This window comes from Thunnus albacares, chromosome 16, assembly GCF_914725855.1.
Source record: "Thunnus albacares chromosome 16, fThuAlb1.1, whole genome shotgun sequence".
NCBI classification, from domain to species: Eukaryota; Metazoa; Chordata; class Actinopteri; order Scombriformes; family Scombridae; genus Thunnus; species Thunnus albacares.
In genome coordinates this window covers 16,830,211-16,855,709 of record NC_058121.1, presented here as the reverse complement: position 1 = coordinate 16,855,709, position 25,499 = coordinate 16,830,211, and the positions used below count along the sequence as shown (strand labels likewise).

Sequence of the window (25,499 nt, the reverse complement as noted above, 5' to 3'; positions counted from 1 at the left end):
TAACATGTTGTATATGAAGCAACACGAGCAAATGATCGGCTAAAGGTTGATCAGCTAAGACATGCATTCAGTGGTTGGTAATAATAGAGCATCTTCAATATTTCATGCATTGGATTAACCATGTCTTGGATGGGGTTTTTTGGACTTGTTATTTTATTATTATCAATTAATGTGTGTATTGTGTAATTACTGTAATTTTCGTGATTATTGAGTTTGGTCTATAAAATATCAGGAATGAATCAAAAATGCAACAAATATGATGTCGTTAAATTACTTGTTTTATGTGACCAACAGTCCAAAACTCAAATATATCAAGCAGAGAAAAGCAGCAAATACTCAAATCTTAGGAGCAGTCCACCACTTTGATCCAGACTGAAATATAACTATTGGATGGATTGTCATAAATTTTGTACAAACATTTATGGTCACCAGAGGAATTGTACTGATTTACTGGATGGATTGGCACAAAACCTGGTACAGCTAATCATGGTTCCCAGACAATATTCCCTAATGACTTAATGATCCCCTGAACTTCCCTCTAGTGTTACCATCAGGTTCATGTTTGTGGTTTTGAGTGAAATATCTTGACAACTGCTGGATGGATTGAAATTTGGTACAGACTTTCATGTCCCCTTCAGGATGAATTTTGATAACTTTGGTGACCTGACTTTTCATGAGGTTGAAAATATATATTCATATGAATGGGACAGACTACAAACGCATAATTTTGATCCTGTTTAGTGTCCAAAGGATCAGAAACAAACAAAGAATAACTGAATTAATGGCCATTGGCCAGAAATTCAGTTATACCTTAATTTATGGTGTAAGAACCAGCAGAGAACTGGGCAGATGTGCTGCTAGCAGCACGTAATGCTACGTTTTTTCAACTCACAATGTTGTAACATTTGCTCTCACATATCAGGCAGTACCAACATTAGCAGTGACTGTCTACTTGCAAGATACTTACCCACAACAGAAACTAATGCGCAAAGATCAGCTTGTTAGGTCAGTCATATCTCACAGTGTCTGATTTAACTCCTCACTACGTTGACGGCACCACTGCACAGGAGAGAGAGAGAGAGAGAGAGAGAGAGAGAGAGAGAGAGAGAGACATTTCTAATCTAAGTTTTTAATAGGATGATAGAGGTTGTTACAAAGGGTTTCAATGGCCTCATTTGGGTGACAATAAAAGTTATCACAGTAACAACCAAGTGTTTGGATGTATTAAAACGTTTTATGCAGTTAAGAGCAGCTTCATGAATATCAAACAGATGCTGCATTACTGGCCGGGCCTGCAGGCATCAGCAGCTAATACTAATAACAGACCTATATAAATAAAGCTATTAGTGTATTCTAATATTCTCCAACTGCACTGAAGAACATAAAGCACATTACATAATACAAATGTAAACCAGGGTTTAATCCCACTGCTAAAATTCAAAACACTAACTTGAAGTTGCCATCATGATCAATTAGTTTTTTAACAAATAGAGTAATAGCAGGCAACCACTAACCTATAAAATACTGGTATGAAATATTCTATTTTATTCTGTCTGTTTTTGACTAAAATCAGGTAAGATATAAATACTGCCTGCTAATTTTCCATCAGCGACTTTAATTTTTAAATGACATATCTGGATGTATTTTAAACATATGGTCAAATGAAAAACACAAATTTACCCTTTTAAAACAACTTGAATGTACAGAGTGGATTTTTGCCGAAGCTGCGCAATACTTAATTAGCTATTTTATTAACAGAAAATGTTTAAAATGTTTCAATCTGCATCTGGTTCTACATTAGAATACACACAGAGATAGACAATCATCATTAATTTAATGACCATGAGTAAATAGTGAACATATTCAAAAATATCACATCACTCAATCATTGGCCCATGACCTAAAATTTTTTCTCTCCAAATTTCATATAAATCATATAACCAGGTTTCAAATATAAATAAATAAGCAACAAACAATTGAGTCAGTCTGAAACTGGAAATGCAACCTCTTGGTAAATATGAGTATGAATTGTAGAATTAATCTGACTTGTAATAATGTCAAACTACAAACTGATAACCACAACATGCAAGTTAGAGGCCAACTGCCTCATGTTTGGAGATCTGCTGGCAGGATCTGGAAAGGGACCCAGGTGCAGTGGAGCACAGCTCAGCGCTGCTCTCTCAGAGACGCTTTGGTGACCTGGAGAAGCCCTCCCTCAGCGACTCCATCAGGAGTTACGCATATGCTGGGAAAATATTTAGATCGCATTTAGTGAGATGACATTTAAGACATACACTGAATCAAATAATAAATGATATTAAATGTCTGAAATTTCTAACTGTATTGTGGCTTCTCCTGTGATAATAAATAAACAAAGTTGATAATAAATAAACAATGTTTTTAATATGAACATACAATTGAACTTTCCACTAAAGAAAAATTACAAAAATGTTTGTGTATGCTGTCAATTATAGGTCTTAGAAAGAAAGAAAATCGGAATTGGCAGTTCAGACTTTTAAAAAATTGCAAATTGGAATCAACCAAGAAAATTGCAATCAGTGCATCTCTAGATACTGTATATTTACATATATGTACATATATATATATATATGTATATAAATAAATGTGTGCTGTGTAGAGTGTTGAGGCCATCCTGTCACCCTGTGGCTAAAAGCTGCATTTTGGACATTGTCAGAAAGGAATATATCAATACACTTAGTTTCCAGTTTATTAGTCACACCTAGCCAAAGCTAATGGAGTCTCATCCAACAGCCCTGCAATAAATCCTACGTTCATGAAGGTTTAATGTTCAGTTTTTATTGAAACTGTTTATGACTTTATGGTCATCTTGAAGGCTGTAGTTTGTAGTGCTGTTGAATAGTATTGCAGTCAAAAGTTTAGACACATTTTCTCATTCAAGAGAATGAGAAGGTGTGTCCAAACTTTTGACTGGTACTGTACAACAATGAGGGCAGGGTTGCTTTGTTAGACTACATTAGTTTTAGTGGCACTAACTCTTAAAAGATCACACAATAGCTCCAGGCTGTACATCTCAGGGAAGGAGAAGCCGGCATGCAAAGTGGAGGATGAGGGAGTGAAACGCCTTCAGTGAGAAGCTCTGATGTCATGAGGACAACAGCTGAAGATCCTTCACCAATGCTGTTCTGGTAGCTACACTCTCCAGTTTAATGGCTCCCATAGACCCTGCATAAACAAATATTTTCAAATATTTATTTACAAATATTTTTTATTCATACGTGATGGAGCTGCAGAGTGTGACGTACTCCAATTCCTATTTTGGTGAGGTGTCTTTACAAAAGAACAAAAGTGATTCATTGCATATATTGATAGTTAAAAACGTTCTCCACCAGATTATTTTATGGCTGGAGCACATTGGAACCAGTATAGATAAAACACCAACCAGCACCACTGAAGATTAGTCCTCTGGTCATGTCACAGTATCCTGTACCTGGATTCAGCCATTGTTCAGTGCTTCTCCCTCCAGAGGTGGATGTGCGCAGCAGGGAAATGCAGATATGTCATGTTGATGATGTCCTGAACATGGTTCACCTCGCTTTGCCAATTGGCCTCCATCACATCTGAATCTCCTTTAGGAGTGGAGGCTGCAGTCCAATACAGGTGGTTGATGATGGCTGGCCTCCACAGCTTTTAGTCCTCCACCTCTCTCCTTCATGCCTGCATCCAAAGCCTCCCAGCACCTGTTTCAGAACAGAGACAATTTGTTGACATAGACATAAAAAACTTGAACTAAACTACAAACATCAGGATAGAAACCTCTACCAACACACCAGGCATTAAAGAAATGGTTTGTTCCATCTGGACACAACTCCTCTCACACCTAAAGTGTGCACACTACTACCATAATTATAATAACAAATAAATTGTGTGTGTACATACAGACAAAAGTCTCTCATGTAATATGATGCGTTCTTTAAAAAATGCTTGTTTTAAGGGCACTGTCCAAAATGATTACATTTCCCTCTGAATTTTTGCCTTTATGTCTCATTAAACTAATAAAATCATACATCAACTTTTCACAGGATAATTTTTCATGATACATAAACTGTAAATCCAGGAAGAAATTCAACCTGCAAGTTGCTCTTTAAGTGAAATTATTTTATTTTTGTTTATGAAAATACGCCTTCAGAATTAAGGGCATCCGCTTCAGCTGCATGTTGTGTTTAAAGATAATTAGCAAACAGATGCTAATACGCTAAGATAGTGAATACATGTAAACATCATACCTGCTAAACCTCTGCATATTAGCATGGTCATTATCAGCATGTTGGCTGACATTAGCATTTACAGTTGCTACCCAGATCTGCTAGCATGGCTGTAGACTCTTAATCTTCTTGCTTGATCAGTGACTTAAACAATTAATCAGTTATCAAATTTAGTGGATTATTTTTTTGTCAGTTAACTAATTATTTGACAAATTTCAGTTTCAGCTCTAAACTTGTTCTTACTCAACTAACAAACAAAATACGCATGACTCAGGTAAACATCTACTAAAAGTCTTGCTTCCAGTTCTTTCTGTTCCCTGTGTTTGTAAAAGGCCAGAATATCATGCAAATAGATTGCTTCCATTTTGACAAGACGTGCATTCGTGCTTTCAAAACAGAAGATTAAGCACATCATTTTACAGCCCCGGTACTTGTTAGCCTCTGCGTTTTTGATATCATGAAAACATAACGGTACAAAAGCCTGTTTTGACAGAAGCTTTCTTATCTGCAATGGGTCACATTTTCACTGCTGCCTGCCAAGGTCTTCTGTCACTTCTCCAAAAGCTGCCATTATTTTGATCTATAAATATATGATTTGGGTCTTTGTTCTCACACACACAAATGAGCACATTAACACATCGTGCAGTGCAAAAATATATCCGTGCACCGCCAGGCATGTACACACAGACGCTGAGATGCAGTCCTCCTGTTCTTTGCTCAGATATCTGGCCACGTGAAGCCACAGAATCTGCTTCTTCTCTGATGATCCCTTGAGGCACCAACGAAGAAGACTTTTGTTTCAGTTTTGAATCCCTTTAAGGACTAGAGAAGATACTGGGTGATGTGTGAGAGCAGAATGAGCTCAACGTAACACTTTCATCTTCACCTGTGATCATTTTTCCTTCACCTCTCATCCCTCTCTCATGCCCTCTTTTCTTCTCTCTCTTCCTCCCCTCCTCCTTCTCAGTACGAATTGATTTAGTCTTATTACCTTACACACCTGCCCTCTGGTTTGGCTCCACTCTTATCTTTCCCTTTCACATAGACACACATATACAAAACACCGCCTTCTATTATATTTCCTCTTACCTCTGTCATACTCACACATACACAAACACACACAGAGACAGTAATCAGATCCGGCAACTCTTGTATTTTTGAATATGGCAGCTAAAGCGAGATACGGATACAGTCTCAGCTTTCAGCCCGGCTCCGTATCAGCATATCAGCCAAACTGTAGTCACGTCTCACCAAAATAGAAGCACAGTATGTTTTTTAGTGGAGGAGACATTGTGGTTGCAGTGTTCTGTGTTTGTGTGTGTGTGTGTGGAGGGTGTTTGTACATAGTCTAGTGTATAGAGCAACACTGTGCCCCAGTAGCACGGCTTTAATACTGACAGGGTTACTATGGGCATAGCTTTTGGTATGGATGGTAAGTGAAGGAGTTTTTAGGGATCTCAAACAATTAACGGTAACCTGCACGGTCTCTGTGAGTTTTCTGCAAATGCCTGACTATTTTATGAGTGAGTGACAGAGCGAGATATGGGGGATACTTGACCAGATGATCTGGCAACCCGCGTTGTATAATATACTCTTCGCTGGACATAACTTACACCTATTAATTGACTGCGTATTCAAATTTTAGGCATAGCGTTATGTGTTAGTTTGTTCATTTTAAGACTGTAGCCAAAAATGTCCGCTAAACAGAGAGAGAGGGACCTTCTTTTATAAGAACACCTAAAGTGTAAGTAAAAAGTTAAGCTCAAAAGAACAGACTGTATTCATATCTTAGCAAACGATGTTAATGATTGACAGTATATATTTGTGTGGCCATAATGTGTAAAGTAACGTCGCCATCCCTCCCCCTCTCCCTTTTCACGAGTGGATCATCTGTTATTATTGAATGGGACATTACTTATATGCTAAAGTATCTGCAGGATGCCCAACTAAATAGATTGTATGCTCCGATGCCGTAGCGAAATGTCTGGTCGTGAGTTCATAAGGTGATTACAAAATACACACTACCTACTGAAAGTTTTTGAGATGTTTTAAAGACGGGTTAATGTTTGAGCCTCGTTGTTGCTCTGTCAAAACATACCATTGTATTAGCAGCATGAAACTCTTCAGTTGTCTAAATCAACAGATTTGAACTTGACATTCTATTAAAAGACAATAGTGTTATACTATAAGTAAAGGGAGATTTACTTTGTCTAACTCGTACATCAGCTCATCATTGCATCACCTGCAGGGAACACAATCAAGTCTAACAGTGGCTTAGTGATAAGATTTGCTCTTGGACATACATAGAGGTGCATTTATTATATCACACTATTTTGTGATTGCACAACTTGTAATAAAAAGAGCAAATTTATTTTTTATTAAACATAAAATTAGTTTTTTGCATACAAAGTGCAGAATACTAAAATATATATGCAGTGACAGTGACAATCACCATTTTGCCTTGAAGTATGTATGAATGTAAGACTTTAGTTTTAGATTTTAGTGTTAAGTCAGACTCCTGACTACATCATCATCATCATCATCATCATCATCAATACGGTTTGTTTAATAAAGAAAAGTTTTCTGGAAAATTCTCACCCTACAGCATTTTAAACTTAATCCCACCGACTGGGGAACCTGCAGACCCCAGAGGTTTACTTTTTGTCATATCTCACAGGTGCTTTATTCTATCATTCCAGTTTTTCATGACTTTGTCAATCAGTTTGTTCCTAATGGCTTCATATCATTGTTTTCTGTTTCTATTTTAATTACTGCTTTTTTAAAAATACCAATGTATGTACAGTTAAAAACCACCCAATTCTGCCTCTGCAGAACTATGAGTTCATGTTTGCCATGAGTCCTAATTTAAAGTATCACACACTATTGGGGGGGCAGGGGCACTCTGTCAGTCATTTTGAAGGCTTTGAGGAAAGATTGTACTTGGGAAGCTGTAGTTTGTTTTAAAGAAAAGTATATATTTTAATATTACACAATATGCAAATTAACTGTAACTTTCCTAAAATAATAATAATATTTTTTTCAGATGACTTTAATTACATAACTAATAATGTTTTGAGAAGAAATAAGTTCAGATTTTGCTATGATGATTATTTCTTACAGTTATTTTATTCTTGGGATGCCCAGGGACCCCAGTCGGTAGCCCTTGTATGTTAAATATGTTGGTAGGATGAGGGTTAAATATGCACTTCTGTGTAGGTTGCACATTTTTCCGTGTTGCTATTCTGTAGAATGACTCTTCCATATCCTATGTTAAATATAATTACTTGTTGTTGACAGCATCACTTAAAACCACTTAATTTTAAAATGCAAATACAATTAACAATGTATTCAATAATGAAACAATACAATTTAATGATGCTCTGATAAACCTGAATGCATGATACATTAGTTATTGTGACTCAGTTGTTTTCATTTTGCATGAGATATTGAGTTCAAAATTAGAATAACATTTTGTGTTGAAGCTTTTGCACATTAAAGCTCTGTTGTGAAAATTGAGCCAAAGCAATAGCACAATACTGTCATGTATTTCATGCATTTGCAGATACAAAACAAATGTTTTATTGTTTTGCTTCACATCTATCATGCAGACAGTGAGGGCCTGATTGATCCGAAGGCTAGGGAGAATCAGGTCAGCTGCAGTGGCATGAACAATTTGGGAGATGAGCCAAAAGACATCGATGTACAGAGACTTTCAAATAAGATCTTGAGGTTTCAGATAAGTTGTTACAAGCAATATCCTTGGCTTCACTACAGCCCAAACTTGAAAAAAGTACTTATGCTATAAAGAGCAGTACTCTTGAAAAAAAAAATCAGACCTTGCTTTTTCCTCAAAGGGCTTTAACAACCGGAAAAATGCTGTAGCTAACTTTGATCGCCACCAACAAAGTAAAGTCCATCATCATGCTGTCACTGTCAATCCTCAAGAGGGAAGGCCAATAGATACACAGCTATCAAGTACCTGGGCAAAAAAAAAAAACAAGAGGAAAGGCACTGTCTTGAAAAAATCGTGACTGCTGCACAGTATCTTGCCAGGCAGGGTGCTGCTTTTCAGGGGCATGACGGCAGTGAGGGGAATATGTTCCACCTCATAAAGTTACTAGCAAATGATGATCCAACTCTTTCCTCCCGGTTCTTCCATTGTCAAGACTATGTCAGCTCTCAGTGCCAAAATGAGTATTTAAACTGGTTGGGCGATGCATGTTGTCAGAGGCAGAGCAGCAAGCATCAGGTCTCAATCAGTCTGTCAATATTCAATAATAATTGATGGCAGTGAAGATATAGAGGGAAAAGAGCAAATGTCAGTGTTCCTTAGGTATATAGACCACAACCTTATTTCCCAAGAAGTCTTTATTGTATGAGGCACCTGGAACAACTGGAGCAGAGATTGCAGAAATTGCAATTGGATTGCATGGTCAAACCTATGATGATGTAGCCAATACGGCTGGGAAGTACACAGGAGCACAGGCAACGTTGAAGAGAAAACTGCCTTTTGCTGTTTATGTGCACTGCGGTGCACACTGTGTAAACTTCATAACACAACATGTTTGCAGTGCATCTCCTTTGACTCTTTACAGTGGGTTCGTTAGCTGGGGACTCTCAGTAACCAGTCAGGAAAATTCAAGGCAGTATTTGATGCACAGGCAACATCAGGACAAAACAAAAACAGAGCACTGAAACCTGTGTGTCCAACCAGGTTGATAGTTTGGGAAAAAGCTGTTAATGCTGTTATTGGTCAGTATGAGTGTGTTGTTGAATTTGGAGGAGATGGCCCGTTGTGGTTCAGACACTGGAGTCAGGGCAAATGCTCTACTAGTCAGTTTTTTAGAAAGGAAAAACTGTCCTATTTCTAGCATCAGAGGTAATTGGGGAGTTAGAATGCATAAACAAGTCACTGCAGAAGAAAACACAGACCATTGCAGGCATGCAGGCTGCAGCAGAATATGTGAACTCTATTCTTCAAAGCAAAAGGAACGAGGAACATTTTCAAAGAGTGTTTGACAAGGCATCATCTATGGTCCACTCCATGGATATTCAGGCGACTCAAATCCCTCACCCAAGACAGACCCCCAGAAGATACACTGGTGGAGCAGCTCAGCATAGGCCAGAATCACCAGAAGATTATTACAGGGTTGAATATTACAAGGCATTAGATACTGTGGATATCCAGTTCAAAGAACTGATATGCAAGTCTTGCACAAATTAGAGAATGTTCTCTTCGCTGGGGAAATGAACAATGTTGTATGTCAATACCCAGAGCTTAACAAAGTGAATACAAGCACTGCAACACAAGCAGTGCCTACTAATCTGTTGACTATAAGTGAAATGCTGTTTTTGGGTTCTGTTTGCTGTGTTGCTTATATGTCTACAGTACTTGTTGTATGGTCTGGCACTTTAATGGTACACATCCATCAAGTGATGCCAGAATACTCTATTCTGCAATGTGTTTATGGTTTCTATTCTTACCTGTGATTGTTTGTTACACATGAAATATAGCTGTGAACATCTCTGAATAATTCCAGTCTTTCATGAAAGTGGTATTAGGAAGATTCAAAATGCATCAGGGGTATATTTACACAGTTTATTGATTTTCATTTGTTGATTAAAACACAGTAGCACATTCCTTTCTAGTTATTTTTATTTATTCTCTAGTAACATTATTACAAAAATTGATCATATGTCAAGTTTATTTTTAGTTCATAATTCATTTTAGTTTAAGATGTACACAAATAAAATAAACAGTAAAATATCTTTTCAAATGCATAAAAAGTCCATGTGATATAAGTCATGTTTTGGCAAGTTAACAAATACTTATGAAATAAAGGAGATGTTTTAGAGAATGTGTGTTTGCATGTGTGTGTATGACATAGACAGCATGTTTATACTCTACTATGCATATTGGTCATATGACAAAAAATGTCCCTACCAATGTTAAAACCAAATCTACGGCTTGCTGTATTATGCAAGAATTGGTATTTTTTGCAACTGGGCGGGTGCCCCTAGCCACTAACCCCTAACCCCCCCCCATTGACAGCTGTACACGTGCGTTTGTTGACAAGCTGCAGGATTTTGAACCAGCAAAGACGACATCAGAAGCCAAAGAACCATGTCGACTGACAAGGTAGAGTAATATTACAGGATTTTACACAAATATGACTCTGCATAGTTTTATTTATTGTGACATGGAAGATGAACACTAACCTAATAAAAAGAATAACTAAAAAGGTAGACAGAAAATGACAACGTTTTAGTTTTGCTGAAATACTGCTAGCTTTTTCAGCCCATATACATTGTTTGCTGAGCGTGTGGAGTATGTGTGTAATCGAATAAAATGTTGTTGCCAACATATAGGCTAAATTGCACATAATATACATTGGATAGTGTAATTTATTACAAGCTAGCTGAGATAGGTTTGCAAGGTTACAAACTTTCAAGGCTTATTTGACATGAGATTGACAAAGATTGATCAAACTTTTTGGCGTGAGATGACTTTATTTATTTGCATCCTAGCCTGAGATGGAACTGAGGTTAGATGGCATTTGGCATCTGGAAAAACTACCAAACTCTGCGAGACAGGGATTACAGCGATAAGATTACAGCCTATGTCGCAATCTTTCATAAATAAAATTGACAGGGATGTACACTGCTGTTGGATTGTCTTTTTCCCATTAGCCATGAGACAGATCACTACAGCTAATGCTAGGACAGTATGAACAGTTTGCAACCCTGCATTAGTTTGCTCAATCAGAAAGCATAATTTATGCATATCCAACGGTGTATGAGGTTTGGATTTTTAAAATGTTTCTTTCTATGGTTTTTTTGCAGGAGTCAACCTCAACTTCAACTTCCTCTGAAGTAGGAGAAAGACAGAGTGGAGGGAGAGGTCAAAGGAGAGGAGGACGTAGGCGGAGGGGAGGTGGGAGCACAAGAGGGAGAGGCAGAGGAGTTAGGGTCAGAGAAGAGATTGACTCTGATGACCAGAGGAGGCTGCAGGAGAGAAGAGCAGCTGAAATGCACTCCTTCATAAAAATCTCATATCACATGCATTTAGCTTTTTGCCCAACTAAGTTTTTAATAAAACAAATAGTTTATGTTGTGGGCAAAAATCTCTTCCCTGACAGCTCCCCACAAGGAGTTACTGCTGGTAAAGGTCATGACAAGACTACCTGGCCTGATGTGTGACGTTTTGACGTTCTTTAGAGTTCCTCAGAGTCCCAGAAGGAGCACCATTACATTGCTGCACCTGCAAACTGCAGGGACATGTCAGCAGATATTGAGAGGCTGCCAGGCCCCTGAAAACTGTATAAACAATATGGGATATACGCAGTATTATATATTAGATGAGGGGGTTTTGCAGATGGAGTGGAGCAGTGACAGTACAGGCATGCAGCATACAGACAGTTTGTACTGTGACAGCATGGCCGTCTGGGTAAAGACAACAGAGAAGTAATTCCAAGCTGCTGTGTTTAGAAAATTTGTGATACATTTCCTGACCCAAGAGCCAGACACTGGCTTCAGGGTGCGCCGCCTTATGTAAACCAGTTTATTATAGCCTGCAATTGTAAATAGTTTTTTTTTATTGTTACATTTGCTATTTATGTGCAATGTCAACAGATGTTGAGTTTTTGATGGTTCATTGTTTATTTATTTACATATAAAAACAATTATTATTCTTATTTTTATAGCTCTTGAATTATTTACAAATACATATACAGCTATGAAAGCATGGAAAGTTCAGCATCCACTTCAGGGACCACCCTCTCCCGGTGAAACCTTAGTCCTGACAAGTTCAGATGTGGGTGGTGGCTGTGTAGCAGCAAGCAAACCCAAGCACCTATGATCAGGTCCTAGATTTTGTTTTCTGTAAAGGCCCGTTGCACTTCTCATCCTCTTGGCAAGAACGGCCTTCTGCAGGTCTGGGATGTAGCTTTGGTCCTTTGTCTCCTTCAAGGTGTAGATACTCCAGCTCTTGGATATCTTATTGTATTACAGTCTGTTCCTTGGAGAGGAAATGCAGTTTGTATTACAGTCGTTTTGCAATTTCACTGTTTAGGTAACAACTGTATGATTTATTTTAGTTGTACACAGCTGTTATACTAAATACTTACATCCATCACAGCTACGTGCAGGGAGGTGGTGGTTGTGGTGATTGTAATCAACAGCTGTAAGCAAAGTATGCATTTTGTATAAAGGTGGGCTGTAGGCAAAATGCTTTCCTGCATACATGAGGATGTGATTTTGGAAATTCTCCAAATCTGAAGTTGTCCTGTTTGGAAAAAAATAAACAAAAAACAAAAAGGCCCTGTCAGTGACATACTTCTCACTACAATATTATACCACAGAAGAAGCATCAGATGAGGCTTCATTTCAAGCCCACTCCCTTACTTCTACATGCAACTGAAAAGTTAGATCAAACAACAATTCTGATGTGACAGATAGGCCTAAGCACCAGATTTTGCACACAAAACAGAAACATGGAAGTTTTTTCAGAAATATTTGGTTTGTAATGGTTCTACAGGACATTGACAAATCAAATGAAGAAACGTATGAGCAAAGCGCTCGTATATGTATAAAAATATGGCAAATACTAACATTTGCATGACTATACAGGCATACCTGAAGATGATGAAGTTTTTTACATCCCTCAACCAGTGCTTGTCAAGAATGACGGCAGTAAGTGCCTGGTGAGCTGCTGCACTTGTAATCGCATCATATTATTATGAGTAGGATGACTGAGTTCATTCACAGCACTGAAAACACCCCAGGCATAAAGGTTTAAATCACCTTGTTTCATCCACAGCTTTTCATGGCTACTGTCATCTGTTGGCTTACACTAACAGCAACCAGATGCTCATGTGTGTTGATTGCGGACATGATGTAGGACACCATCATCATCATGTGTAAAAATAGAACATTATATAATCAACATATATACATAATATACTGTCCTGGATATAGACATAAACTTTACATTTCAGAATGCCAACCAAAAAAAAACAGCGAATATTGTTTTGGTTTATTGGTACATTACACACATTTTCTCCCAACATACCTTGAACTGTCCCTCGGTTGTTGCAGCGATACCAAAAGTGGTTCACAGTGGGTTTGATCCACGCTATGATTGCAGATTGGTCCTTTACTGTGCCGACCTGATTGCAAGATAAACCAGTGAGTGTAACAGGCACTGTCAGTGTGCTGCTGTAAAAGGTTCTTAGCTGTAAAAGCTTTTTGTCCAAATTCTTTGAGGCATGCCAAATGTCAAGGGAATGTTGGAGACCCCATGCCAAACTTATGTTTGCCACACTCTGGATCTGCAACAAACAGTATAACCTGTACAATCAAACAACTACCAAGACACGGGAATCCAAATAATGCATCCATTTTCCTAAAAAAGCAATGCAGTTATCTGTGCGTGGGCATCGGTGATCACTTCTTTCACAGGAATTTCCTGAAGGAGTAAATCCATGGTCCTAATGAAGCACTCCTCCATAACGATGGAATTTTCTGTCAGTTCCCTGCTTGTCAACAGTCACAATATGCACAATGTCTCTTGAATCTTGTTTTATGGTTGTGTATGTGCTGTACTGTGCAAAGTGGCCTGCAGAATGAAGAGTACAGCTGTCAGTGTGTGAAATGTATGCATCATCATAAAACTCACACACTCACAAACAAACTAACAGCATACCTGGGGAATCCTTTCAGCCATCTCCTAATGAATAGAGAAATTGGAATATTACAGTCAAAGGTACCATATTATGTACTTGACTTTCATAGCAAACAACAGACATGTCAATGTAATCATGGTTGACTAAGGTATAAAACATGAGTCACCTCGGACAACAACATGGTCCTTTTGGCACAAACGGGTTAAAACATCATCTCTGTTCCTTTCCCAGAGTTTTTCCACTGGTTCAATACAGTATGTGTCCTGTATCTTGAAAAAAGTGGATTGAGCCACCATTCCTATTTTCATAAATTTAAAAAGGGGTGCAATTTTGCAATAATTGTTCCCTGACAGCAGTATATTTGTGGTCAGCATGAAGTCTTCACCCTGCATGCCAAACTTTAACAGAGGTTGCAAATTCCACTTCCACAGACTGTATCCACAGGGGCAAAATCAGGCCTGTAGAATAACTTTGACTTTATTTCATCAAATCATGGTTTTTGTTATTGTTCTGCCCAACCTAGATCTTCTTTGTCTTTAACCCCATAAAGCACTCAGGTATTAGCATTCTAATGGCCAGACTCAACGGCTTGGCGCCACCGGCAATAGCTGTACTATTTGTATGCATATGTCTTCACACCTTTACCGGCCAGAACCAGTTTCCCCAGACAGTCTCCCCTCCTCCATGCATGTAAATTGTGTATTCAGCTCCAACAACTGTGACAGCAACCTGAGTTGTTTGCACAGGTACTGGCAGAATATTGAGAATATAAGGGAGCTGAGCACACAACTCTCCAACAGTTGACTATAATAAAAACACTCCTATTTTGCCCCAACTGGCATCATGTCAAGTATTTCATTTCTTCATTAAAAGCTTCTTAGTACAGTTTCAAGCAACATACACATAGAGCACGGTGGAGTAAATACTCTCATCTTATCCATTCCAATATGACTCCAGTTCCCCGAGGTTTCAGGGTCACCTGAAATTGAAGTTTACCAGAGCATGCCGCCCCGGTCACTGTGTCAGAGTAATTGTACATCTGCACTGGTAACCGCAGGAACATGGCGAGTTTATGCAGATTGTTGTTCAAGTGATGCTGGCACTTTTCCCAACTAAGTCATCCTCTAGAAAACTTTTTGTTGGTCATGAATGACTCGTATGTCCTCATCAGGATGATTGGGCGTTGCCACATCAAGCACGGCTTCATCCATGCTTATTTCATGGAGTTGGTTAATGTGGGAGGTTTTAGATGAGGCACCAGTAATGTGTAAAGAAGCAAAATATGTACATTGGTTCCATTCTGATACCCAAAATGAGAATTTACACCATTTGTTCTCAATATTGCCATACAGAAGACTCGTCATTATGCCGGTTTGGCATTTTTATACAGAACCAAACAAAGTCGGGATAATGCTGCCCCCAATGCGTGATTTGACACAGCATGCTGGTGTTCTGGATTCTGAGGCGTGACGTGTAACACAACAGCGTCGGCGTATAGAACTGAGTGTTGAGGTGTTCGTTCTAGCAGTGCACATTTATACCACTCTTCAAACTCAAGCAAAGTTGCTGTACATCATGCACAACATGTGATTTTTAAGATGATGTGTTATGTGGCGGGTCGCACACATAACACATCAAAACATCACACCCCTTTCCCAGCCTCTTCTATCCAGCACCTCTGACCAACATCCACCCAGTCATCATCTGTGTCAATACTGCACATAAACCACACACATAAACACCATAGACTGGAATGACATGTCAATAGAAGAAAATAAGATGGATTATTCCTCAAACCATTGGCCTCCTCCTCATCCAGAGAGTCATGCTGCTCTTGCATGCTGCAACCAGAGTAGAAAACAAATACAATTGAAATTTATATGTATATATAAATATATATATATTCAACAAAACAATGTATCGTGATCACAGATGTAAGGCAAACTCACCTGGATTCTAACACACCAGACTCTTCTGTTTCTTTGCCCAGTGGTTGAACACCTTGAATAGGAAACTCTTCTACCTTGATTCAAAAGATAAATAGGTCATATTCACAAGTTACAATATCGTGAAAGACTGATTTAGAAATGCTAATCCAGGAAAACATACCTATCACAGTCTGAATCATTGTGAAGTCCAACTTTGGCACAGTGAGAGGACAGTCATTATTCACACCTATGCAAGAGGTTGCTTGTCAAAAACTGTAAACCTAGGTAGGTGTAAGAATTAGACAATTGATGCTATCTTTATTTATTATTAAGTAGCAGATATATAGCTGTGCTCTTAATTTAATATATTGCACAGAATGGCAAACTTGATATAACTAAGCACAATAATTCTCAAACATTAGCAGTCAAAGTAAGAACTCCATAGACTGCATTCATATTTCCAGTCCACAATCCCAAATGAACTTCGCAAGCAGCATTCAAATTAAAGCTTTTAAGTATAGAGTATATCTTTCTTCCTCCTGGCATTTCTTCCTTCTTCATAAGTACAGCAACCAGTCAATGACTCAGGCAACAATGTCTGAGTTATGGTTTTTCTTTTTCATGTTTTGTAGAAGTACGTGAGTTGGCACATTCTTAAACTTTCCTCATACTCCTGGACATGTTTCATTTTGAGGTGACAGAAGATGTCACTTCTATTGCTGCCTCTGGCAACAATTGTTGCTGTACATCCAATTTTTTTTAAAACCAAAGGCCAAACTGTTGCTGTTATTGGCCTATCAATGACATTGCTGTGTGACATTTAGAATCCATTCTATGCCATTTAAAAAACCACATACAGTAGCCAAATCTCTATCATATCATGACGCACTTCTAGTGTGGAGTAGTTGTCATACTGCTCACGTCTGACAGAGGCAGCAAATTTGAAAACTTTTACTGAAAAACATAAAAAGCACATTACCTGAACAAGCTGGTCTCTCCCCTGAATCCAACATAATCATTCACTAAGTCTGATGAAAGCGAGCCAATATCATTTGGCAATCTGTGGGCCTTTTGCAGTGCAGAGGACATGATTGATTGAAATAAAGGGAGACGATGGGTAATGCCGACACTGTCAGCTGTCCAATCCACAGAAAGGATTTTATGATTGATGGCAGGCAGTAGCATTTAGAAGTCTCACACCTCTGCACTGCACTCTCAGCACTCACGGTGATTACATCTGAGTGTGTGTGCGTGTGTGTGTATCAGAGTAAGTGTGTATGAGAGAGGAAGAGAGAGCACTGGTGTTTGTGTATGAGTCTGCATGTGCGGGGTTGATTATGGTGGCGATCGTCTGCCTGCGCGCTTGTTTGTGTGTGTGTGTGTGTGTATGTGTGTGTAAAGGTGAACGTGGAGTCTGTCCATGTGTGATTTTGTGTGTGTGTTGCTGTGGTAACGTGAGTGCTAGTGGTGATAATGTGGGACTAAAGGAGGGAGGGAGGCAGTGAAGGACAAGTGAGGATGTAGCAAGAAGAGATAGATGGAGGGAAGGAGTAAGTCAGGGATTGAGGGATACATAAGAGGGAAAAGACAAATAAACATGTAGATGACAAGGTCCGGAGAAGAAGTGGAAGGAGCAGAGGATGGATGGATATTTAAATAATACTGCAGCAGATGGGGACAGTGAGACAAGGTGGTGTGAAGGGGAGGGCGGGATGGAGAAGGACAGAAGGAAGGAAGGGAGGAATGCGGTGTGCAGGTAGAGTAGAGAGGGAAGGGAGGATGTTTGAGCAGCGGGCAATGTAGAAAGATGGGTCACCGGGGGATGGAGGAGGAAAGGGCAGAGGAAGGAGGGATGTACAGAAAAGGACACATTGAGGTGTAGAAGGAGGGAATAAACAGGTGAGATGGAGAAAGGAAGGGGAGGAGATGGGTGGGAAGCTTTAGTGAGCAGAAAAATAACATTGCTGCCTTCATGCTATAAAGTTTTCTCTCCTTTTATCACCATGCATGCTACAAATCTGAGGCTTAAAGGAATAGTTAGATATTCTGGGAAATGCTTATTTGCATTCTTGCAGAGAGTTAGATGAGGAAATAGATACAGTACCACTCTCATGGTTGTGTGGTAAATATGAAGCTGGAACCAGCAGTCGGTTAGTTTAGCATAAAGACTAGAAACAGGGGAAACAGCTAGCCTGACTTTGTCCAAAGGTTAAAAAACAGAAAATATTCTGCCTGCTAGCACCTCTAAAGCTCACTAATTAGCATGTTATACTTATTTGTTTAATCCATGTACAATTAGGGCTGCTTGATTATGGCAAAAATCATAATCATGATTATTTTGGTCAATATTGAGATTGTAATTATTTAACACAATTACTCATTGGCTTTGGAAATGAGTAATTGTCATGCATTTATTGAACTTTAAATACAATTCAACTGAAAAACAAATACAAATGTAAAAAAAGAGATAAATAGATAAAATAAATAATAAAGAAATATATATAATTTAAATAAATAATATAAAAATAAATAAGATCAACTATGATGTGGTGCACTACCATAAACTACTGAAAACTCCTAACGTTTGATAACATTAAAAGTAAAGTTAGGCTTTGTTGTCAGCTTCCTGACCTTTTTAAAAAAGGGTGAGAGAAAAAGATATCGCTTGACGGAGCTGAGAGCAGGAGAGAGAGAGAGCGCAGCGGTAGTCAAGCGAGCTGGAGAGTGAATGAAGAGAGGGAGCGGCGGTAGCGAGAACAAAGCCAGTGGATGAGAGTAATAAATGCAGTTTCTGATTGTTTAATGGCAAACGAAGAGAAATGTCCACCCCTTGTCATAAACTGGTCCTAAATCGATTAACTTGTTTTCATAATTGTTGGAAGCAAAATTGTAATTGGAAATAAAAATAGATGAATCACCTAGCCCCATATAAAATCTATATTTGTGTTTTTTTGGGGTTTTGTGCAGATTAAATAAACAAGATATAGCACGTTAGTGAGCTTTAAAGGTGCTGGTAGGCAGACTTTGGTACCAGAGCAGTGGGAACAGAGTTGGGATAGCTGTTTCCCCTTGTTTCCAGTCTTTGTGCTAAGCTATGCTAACTGGATGGATGCCGACTCCAGCCTCAAATGGAGCAGACATATACGAGAGCGCTATCAATCTTTTCATCTTACTCTTGATAGGAATACGTGTATTTGCCCGAAAGTTCAAACTACTCCTTTAAACTCATTCGCAGTAGCCCCTTCCAATCACAGAAAACTCTGTGAGGAAGTGTAGACGCTTTAACACTTGATGTAATTGGCTAGTGTGTCAACAGATTGATTCTGTAGTAAATACACAGTAAATCTCTGTAACACCTTTGTAACCTGGCAGAGACTTACTTACTTTATTTTCCACAAGAACAAAGAAAACTTGGCTCGTGGCCCAGTTGGGTTGCAAGAAAACAACCATAAAAGTTCATCAAATTAAACTTGACAGGGCTCCGCTGACTTCCAAACAATACTCATCAACTGACTATTAACAGGAAGTTTAGTTTTACTGAAAATTTGTTCACGCCCCTAAAACAGTCTAGTTCTTGACCTTAATTCATTCGAAACTTTTGCTCAATAATTAAACATTCAAATTCTTTTTTTTCTCAAGTCATAGTGCATTGTTCTTGTGTGTTATTACATCTGTCTCCTTGAATAATGAGAATGGCACAATTATTGGGTTGTGCTTTTACAAAAGCTTGCCTTTTAGTTTGCCAATCTTCTTTTTACCAGTTGTATTAAAAATGTAGATTATGACCCTCAAAGTGATTGTTAGGAATGAATCATTGTGAAGTTTGTATGCGTGTGTGTGAATAAGCAAGTGGATCCACTGTGCATCGGTATGAATGCATGATGTGTGTGTGTGTGTGTGTGTGTACATGTTCCTGTGTCTTTGTCATTGAGTTTCAGATGTAGGGTCAGTGACGGGGCAAACAGCAGGCTAATGGAGACTGGTGTGTGTGTGTATCAGTGCGGTTTTTCAGCAGAGTAAAGGACACAGCGGGCTAGATGAGACGCCGGTTGACTAATGTCTGTGTGTGTGAGTGAGCGTGCCTGTCAGGTCACTAACCCCCCAGGTCCTAGTGCCGGGCTTCACAGATTGTGAACAGCCACCTGTATGCTCAATCTAAAGAAATAATCCACTTTACAGTTCAGTTAAAATAATTGTTGGTACTGTATGTTGCATTTGTGGGTTTGTTGAAGCCAGAGGAATACCTTTGAGAACATTGAGGTCTATGTTCTATATTTTGGGGGGGTTGTGGATGGTTTAGAAGAATTTTATTATGTGAAACTTTTAATTTTGGTGAAGATCAGCTGAGGAAATTGTCATGTCAGGAAATTGTCAGGAAATTGTTGATGATCAGTGGTTACTTCTCCTTACATTTTGAAATGTAGGCCTCTGCCCCAGTATGTATTATGTAACCATGTGTTTTTTGTTGTGGTTGACAGACAATGGCCACAGATGCCATTTTTAATTAAATGAAATATAATTAGAGCTGTCAATATATTACGATTGCGATTAATAGCATGATTGTCCAAAGTTACTCTCAGATTAATCACACATTTTTTATATGTTCAAATTTTACCATAAAAGCTAAACGTTAATACTCTTGTCAACATGGGAGTGGACAACATATGCTTGCTTTATGCAAATGTATGTGTTTATTGTTGGAAATCAATTAACAACACAAAACAATGACAAAGCTTGTCAGAAACCCTCACAGGTACAGCATTTAGCCTTTCAAAAATATGCTCAAATTATAACTTATGGCAAACTGAAGCCCAACAGACAACAGATGGGCACGTTGGCCAGCTAAATTTTCCATTACTTCAGTACTGATTAAAGATCACTCCCTGGATTCCTCACTTCAAAAGCAAATCACACAATGTAATTGTGTCCAACCTCACATGGGAAAAATAAAGGCTCACAAAAACATCCCTTTGTGCTATGGGATAAAAACAGGATAATACAAAATAAAACAAACAATTAAAGTGAGCAGGGAACAGTGGAAAGGGACTATAAGAAAGAAAATTACTTTTGCTCTTTGGTCATCATACAGGTTGTTTATCTTTTGTTCTGTGGTGGCTCTCAATGGTGATTAATAAGTTAAGTCGTTGGATGTGATCCGAATTATTTCACGCAGACTCTTGTCCTTCTCAATGTTAACTGTCCTGCAAGTTGTAGCCAGATGTTTAGCTATTGCTGTTGAAAGCTTGTTGCTTGTAGGTTTGTCCGTTGGTTTCCCTCGCACACTATCAAGTGTGGTTTGCTGCAGACGGGATGGATCGGGGCTAACAAGGCTGCCTGCATTAGCATAAGCCGTGTGCATTGTTAGCAAATGGTATTTAAGACTAGATGTACTCCAGTGGTAACTCATTTCACATTGACAGTAACTACAGTTAACTTTGGTCTTGTCGATAGACTAGATTCAAAATACCCTTTTCTTTGTCCATTGGTCCTTACAAGTTTCCAATTTAATGCTAAAGGGCTAAACTACAGGTGAGATAAAGGGGTCATCATAACAGAACCTCCATTGATGGCAGGGGTGTTGTATGGCAAGCCAAGGTATGGCAATGTGACACAATGTCATAGAAATACTCAGTGATGATGGGATTTGGAAAATATGAATTTACCTAAAACATTATTTAAAAGCCAAGTCCCCTTTATTGGCCAGGTATATCTACACGTTTTGATAAATAAAGGCCAGTCTCAATTAGAAGCCAGGTCTAAATTAATTGTTTTTGCGGTTTTATCATCATTTGCAATCATAAGTCAGTAATGAGCAAAATTCAGAACACAGCAGCAAGACATATCTCCATTATCTCTTTAGTCCAATTCAATTCAAAGGGCTTTATTGGCATGAAAGTGAAAGAAAGAGACAACGTTGCCAAAGCATCAAAATACAATTTGTCCAAATATTTGGACAGTACACATTGACAGTAATATGAACATTTTCTCTTATCTCTCCTCAGCTGATTTAGCTTGTTGCGCAACTTAGTGGCTCTACTTACGTAGGTCTCTCTCCACCCGCCTCTCTCTCTCTCTCAACACAACAATACAAATCCATCTACCAGACACCCACACACAACATAAGCTACACACAGTAATCATCTATGATTTAACACTGCTCCTCATCATCACAACAATACTTGCTAGTACATAATGTTAGCCAACTACAAAAACACAGCACGCCTGCACGACAACTGTTGGATTTACTCACCATTAGTAGCGACACTTGTAAAACTGAGTGAAACTTCATCATAGCTCCATTCCTCCCACCTGCTCTCCCTCTCTATCTCTCTATCTCTCTCTCTCTCTCAATGCTTGAGGTTAGCAAGTCAGTTTTAAGCCTTGATATGTCATCGACCTGGACTGCTGTTGCTGTTGTTCGTCTAGCAGTAGCTGCAGCTGTAGGCTCGGTTGTGTTAGCTGCCTAGCTAGGCAGCTGCTGTATTTCAGATGTAGATACATTTTTAAGTTTTATGAAAAATCCATCTATCTTTATTTACACAGGAAAGATTTGTTGGGCATAAATTATCAATTTTAAGGCAATACAAGTGAAATTAGGTTTTCTGTTTTTTTGTTTCTTTTTTTTTAAAAACTGATTCCAAGGTATGGCAACTACCATACTTGCCATACCCCAATTGATGCCTGTGATTGATGGTGTTCAAACAAATTTGCGTTATCGCGTTAACTTTGACAGCCCTAAATATAATTCAGTATCGCTGAAAAGTTTGGACACACCTCTCGTTCACTTGAAAATGTGTTCAAACCTTTGACTGGTACTGTATGTTTAATCATTCACTTTGATTTAAGCTAGCTTGAAATTAGGGTAGCTTCTGTCTTTTCTATTTTACGTGACAATAACACTTTAGTCAGAAGAAATACTTCTTATCCATCAATTCTTACATTCATGCAGGATACCAGTAGAAAGTTTGGATGCACTTTATCATTCAAGTGAATGGGAAGGTGTGTCCAAATTTTGGAGTGGTACTGTATATGAGTGTAGTAATTTTTAAATTCTTGGCTATAGCCCTGGTTGAAGCAAGAGTACTGCTGTTACTTTGATATTATCATGAACAAATTGATGATACTAAGTTTGTTCACAGTTATTTAAAAACATTCTAGTAATTAGGCCTAAGTACTGACTTATTATGTAGTAAGTAATGCTGGTAATAGTTTGGGGCTCATCAGAGGAAGTCCACCCATCAGCACAGCATGTATATGTAGGTCTGCAGTTGACCGGCAGCAACACCTTCAGTGCGGTACATCTGACTTTTTATCTCCAAATATTCAGGAAAAGAAATTAGCCTACATCTTTGAAATTTTCCAAGCGCAGAAGCAGAGACACACATACACACATCACACACACACCATATCTTAAAATTAGATATCAATACTGAATTAACTTTGCTTTGCTGAGCAGTCATCTTTCAAACATGGTCCATTAGTGATTTGGGAACCCTTTCAGGTATTCACTGCTGAGTTTATTTGACAAGAAACTATGTCAGTGCATTAATTGGTATATCCAATAGTATTATGTTAAGCTAAAAATAACTGCAATACTTACTCACATTTTAGTGATGGGCAAAGCAGTTCTTTTCAGTGTACTGAATCATTAGAATTAGTTCATTAAAAAGATTCGTTCAAAAGATTTGTTCACTGAATTGCTCAGTGCTTGACCGGAGCTCCGACTGCGTAGTCCCACTCACTGAACTGAGACACGGCCAAACGTTCAGCTCATCTTGCTAATCAGTGAACTGAGAACGATGGTTCATGAAGGACAAGCCAGTGAGCTTGAGCTGAGAATTTAGTTGGATGAAGATACCGTTTGCAAACTGTACAGCACGTATATTTTCGCGACACCTAATTATTAAATAAAATATGTGGTACCACTTCTTACTTCTTACTTCAAGACATGAGAGGGAGGGAGACGGAGAGAGGCGGTCTCGAGCGACTCAGCAACTGTCTATCACTCAGGGCTCACATTCACTTTCTACCACCACTGCAGTATTGTTAAGAAGTATAATCTCTTGACTTTTGAATTTTTTTTTTGTTCATGTCTAATGTCTGTTCATTATACAAGACGTTTAATGGTCTTGCCCTGCCTCCATTTAAACAATTAGTAACAAACTGTAACACTGGCACAAAGTCAACAGGAGCCTCCACTAGAGGGGACTGTTATATTAAATTTCAGTTCGCAAAGTTTAGCCAGACTGCTTTTTCAATCAGGGAGAGCAGGTTATGGAAGATTATTATCAGCGAGTGCACTACTTTTAAAAACTTTAAATCTTGCATTAAAAAAAGGCTGAAAGAAAACCAGTCTTGCAGTCATTAGAGTTCTACGTGGGCCTTTATTTATACATATAGTAAAAGTTAAAAATTGTTTTGTTTTTGTTTTTGCTCTCCATGAGGACTTTGAACAGTTATTTTGTACTTGATTGGTATTATTTTTCAGTTTTTGCCATTTTGTGTTTGCCATTCATATATTTGTCGCCATGCATATATTCTGTCATGTATATTTAGTTGTCATTCATATTTATTGCTGTAATTCACATCTTTTAATGCTATTCATGATTTTGTTGACATTCATTATATATTTTGTTCTGCCACCATTTTTTTGCTCTACCATTAATCACTTACTCATTTGTTCTATTGCTACTTGTTTCTATATACACTACTTGTGACATATTGTGTTGTGTTGTACTGTACGTGTGTTGCTGCTGTGGCAAAGTAATTTCCCTGCAGGATCAATAAAGTACCTACGTACCTTGTCTGTAAGCCTGGTCTTAAGGTTACAATCACCATAGAGGTGATAAGTTCAGGTAGCCTAAAGCGGAAAAATGATTGTATATACAGATTAGCAGCAACACACACACACACACACACACACAATGAATGGAGTGTGTGTGTGTGTGTGTGTGTGCATAGTAACATTAAATGTTAGCCTATGCATATAATATCAATCTAGATAACGTCATATATCTGGATTGCAGTTCAAGACCAATGATGTTGAATCACTGCAGCTAAATGTTAGCAACCTGAATCAGCTGTGTATTTGCTGTCTTGAACACACCCCCTTCCTCCTGCAAACGAATGGCTTGAATCACTCACTCAGGAAGTGATTCAGTTCAGTTTGTTCACCCAAAAGATTAATTCTTTTAAACAAATCGTTTGCGAACAACACAACACTAACAGACCTGTACAATTTATACATTTTAGAGATTAACCTCAATTTTCAGTGGTGAAGACTCCTCATAATGCATCTTACACAGTATGATTGCTAGCTTGTGTAATTGAATGTGTTTAATATGGCCTGGTGGTATAATTTCAGTAAATACAGAAAGGGAAAAACTAACCTAACATACAGCCTAATGGAGAACTTCAATATTTCCTCCGAGCTTATTATAACTCTCAGCCTTATGTTTTATACTCATAACATTTACTGTTAATGACATTTTCATTTAATAAACATCCTACTCTGTCACTGAGTGGTATTGCACGCTAGTGATTCAATCTTGTTATGATTATTAATAAAGGAAACTGAGCAGTTAGAAGACACAGTGATCACTATGGCAAAGACGGCAGTGAAAGTCTAGCACCAAAGATAATGT

The 25,499-nt window shown here is 38.4% G+C and overlaps 1 protein-coding gene and 1 long non-coding RNA gene across 6 annotated transcripts in view; one reads left to right on the top strand and one right to left on the bottom strand.

Annotated features, from left to right (window-relative positions):
• nkain2 (sodium/potassium transporting ATPase interacting 2) overlaps positions 1 to 25,499 on the top strand; it is a 108,040-nt gene that overhangs the window by 17,245 nt on the left and 65,296 nt on the right. The gene's annotated exons all lie outside the window — the stretch shown is intronic.
• LOC122999731 lies at positions 7,856 to 24,730 on the bottom strand. 5 transcript variants are annotated; one of them, XR_006407813.1, is made up of 8 exons: positions 22,106 to 24,730; positions 16,037 to 16,102; positions 15,877 to 15,950; positions 15,725 to 15,768; positions 13,315 to 13,411; positions 12,879 to 13,012; positions 12,371 to 12,528; positions 7,856 to 12,261 (listed from the first exon to the last, which is right to left on the bottom strand). It is a non-coding gene; the product is annotated as an uncharacterized LOC122999731 (long non-coding RNA). The 5 variants fall into 5 exon arrangements; XR_006407815.1 differs by lacking the exon at positions 16,037 to 16,102; XR_006407812.1 differs by lacking the exon at positions 22,106 to 24,730 and having other exon boundaries at positions 16,037 to 18,039.